Source organism: Camponotus floridanus, unplaced genomic scaffold (genome assembly GCF_003227725.1).
Source record: "Camponotus floridanus strain SB8 unplaced genomic scaffold, Cflo_v7.5 scaffold203, whole genome shotgun sequence".
Classification (NCBI taxonomy): domain Eukaryota; kingdom Metazoa; phylum Arthropoda; class Insecta; order Hymenoptera; family Formicidae; genus Camponotus; species Camponotus floridanus.
In genome coordinates, this window is record NW_020229330.1 from 243,977 (window position 1) to 247,484 (window position 3,508).

Below are 3,508 nucleotides of genomic sequence, written 5' to 3' on the forward strand. Positions count from 1 at the left end.
CGGCGCGAGAAGATGTGGGAAATGCTCCCCACTTCTCCGGCATTGAAAAAAAGAAAGAAACTCATCCTACATCTTTTGTCTTTCTTTTCGTATGCTTAACGCTTATACAATGGATGCTCAGTCTATACTTACTATGTCTATGGAGTGAAGTATGTTTGTCGCTTTCTAACTTATTGCACTAGTGCAGCAGTGCAGCTAAAATGAACAGACCCATTGTGATGTGGCGGGCGTGCGTATTGCGTATGCGCTGACGCGAACTACGCATATACCATCTATTTCGCGAAAATTAAAAAAATGCTTTTGTTGAAAATTTCAATAATCTAAATAAAAATTTTAAGCTGCATTTTTATCTCACGTAATGTATAAAAATAAAATAAATATATATACCCCATTAAAAAATAAAACCTTAAAAAAAGCATTTTATTTTTTTTTATTAAAATTAGAAAATTTTTTATACTAATTTTTATTAATATTTTTATTATATTTTATTTTTTTTTTTATTTTTTTTTTTTTTTTTTTTTTTTTTTTTTTTTTTTTTTTTTTTTTTTTTTTTTTTTTTTTTTTTTTTTTTTTTTTTTTTTTTTTTTTTTTTTTTTTTTTTTTTTTTTTTTTTTTTTTTTTTTTTTTTTTTTTTTTTTTTTTTTTTTTTTTTTTTTTTTTTTTTTTTTTTTTTTTTTTTTTTTTTTTATTTTTTATTTTTTTAATTTTAATAACATTTTTTTTTAAAATTTTATTTGATTATAATTTTTATATATAATTTTTATTATTATTGATATGTTATATATTTTGTAAATATACACGAACATATTAACTTCAAAATATCTCGTATACATATTAACTGAGATATTTCATTTGAAATATTTATAACATAGCAACAGTGAAATATTTCAATTGTAACACTCATGAATTATATCATTTGTAAATGTACATAAAACGTAACTTCCAAATATTTTCGATATATATGAACTGAAATATTTTATTTAAAATATTTCTGACATAAGCAATAATAAAATGTTTCAATTGTAGCACTCATGAATTATATCATTTGTAAAGCTACATGAAACATAATTTCGGAATATTTCGGAAACGTATCAATTGAAATATCTTATTTGAAATATTTCTGAAATAAGCAAAAATAAAATGTTTCAATTGTAACACTTATGAATTACATCATTTGCAAATATACATGAAATATAATTTTGGAATATTTCAGATACATATCAATTGCGATATTTCATTTGAAATATTTCTGACTATGAAACATTTTAGTTGTGACACTTATGAATTATATTATAAACATAGACATGAAACGTCTCATTTGAAATCTATATGAAGCATTTTGAAACATTGCATATATATTTCATGTTTAGTGGGGGGTATGTCATTTTAATCAACGTATGTATTTATTTTGGAAACAAAGCATTTTAAAGAAAAATGTTTCAGACGAAAGTTTTATGATTTCGAGGGGGCCATAAGATCATCATCATCATTGGTATCATTGGTTCGACCTTGGATAGTCATTTGAAGGTCACGTGAAGATCACCTCAATTCTTTTAAATGGCACCCTCTATTTTTTATTACATCTTGTAGCTGACCTCGAGAGCTTTCCAGAACCCTATATTTGAAGCCTTTTAATGTAGGACTTCCTGAGATATTTTAAATTTTATATATTATGATGATTATTGTTTGGTTTTAAGAAGGCTATAAAGCGACGTCTATAATGAGACTTTAAGACATAAAATTTAAGAAATTGACCAATCATATTTATTATTCTTCTTTAAATTCAATTGTAATTGGTCAATTTCTGAAATCTTAAGTCTTAAAGTCCTATTGTAGACAACGCATTAGATGGTACCATTGGTTTGACTTTCAAGAGCTAAAAATAAGAAGTGTTATTTAACAATTTAAATCTTTAAATTAAAATAAATTTTTTAATGCACTTATTTTTAGCTCTTGGATGGTATCATCTTATAGCCTTCTTAAAACTAGACAACTTTTGTCTGAAACATTTTTCGCTGCCGGGCTCGGTTTTCGAGATATTCGACTGGCAAGAGTCAAATGTTGTGATGAAATTTAAAATATCTCAGGAAATTCTACGTTAAAAAAGTTTCAAAAATGGCGTTTTGGAAAGCTTTCGAGATAAGCTACAAGAATATAAAAAATAAGAAATGCCATTTAAAAAAATTGAGATGACCTTCACGTGGCTTTCAACTGACCCTTCAAGGTCAAACCAATGGTATTATCTTATGGCCCCCTCGAAACTAAACAACTTTTGTCTGAAACTTTTTTGTTAAATGCATAGAAATAGAAATATTTAAGGTGGGATCTATATATACACGGTGAGTCATTAAAATGACTTACCGTGTATATGTAGAAGGGGTGTTTTATTTTAATTTCTTCAGGCATCTCGAAAAATATGGAAAAATATAAAAAAATGTTTTAAACAAAAGTTGCATGGTTTCGAGGTGGACACATGATGGTGCCACTGATTTGACCTTAAATAATTGTCTGAAAGTTATATTAAGGTTACCTTTAATTCGTTTAATAGAATCCTATGTAATGAAAATAGTGGGTTTCATTTAAGAAATTAAAGGTAACCTTAATATGACTTTCAAATAACTATCCAAAGGTAAACTAATGATACCATGTCCTCTTTGAAACCATACAACTTTGTCTTGAAATATTTTTTCATATTTTCCATATTGTTCGAGATATTTATCTAGGGCAATTAAAATAAAACAATATATATATATATTGCGACACTTTTGCCCACCTCGAGAACGCCGATCCTGAGGGGTAGCGTGCAAGTTTGGCGGTTACGGTAGTTGACGGTATTGGGTTTTAAAGCGGTATCTCAAAAAAAGCGGTAACTTGTAAATCTCCTAAAAAGAGAGTGAATTTAGGCGCCAGGCGCGGTAATTCCGCGCCACGATATTGGTACGGTAACGGTAATGTCCGAGCTCAGTATAGGGCAGAGGGGCAGGATTCTTGTGAATTTTATAGAGAGAGAGAACGCTAGAGGATAATCGGAAGAGAGCAATAATCGACACTCAATATTATGTTAGTTACACAGACTTAAGTTATATTAAACCATGATAATACAGAGACAAGAACAATATAATAGATAAATTCAGAATATAAGAAAATTCATATAAGAGACAAATTAATATAATAGACAATTCAAAATATCAGAAAATTCATATAAGAGACAAATTAATATAATAGACAATTCAAAATATCAGAAAATTCATATAAGAGACCAATTAATATAATAGACAATTCAAAAGATTAGATAAGTCCGATAAATAGATAATTCGCTATATAAGAAACGGAACAGATAAGTCTCAGCATCTAAATAATCGGTATCATGAGTTTGAACAACAACGAAATTCGAATCGGTAACGGCTGACGCGAAGGTTAAATATAACAATAATGGGACGCTCTATTCAGAATAGAAAACTATAAGTCCACACAAAGAGCGATACCGAAATTAATATAACTCAAAAAT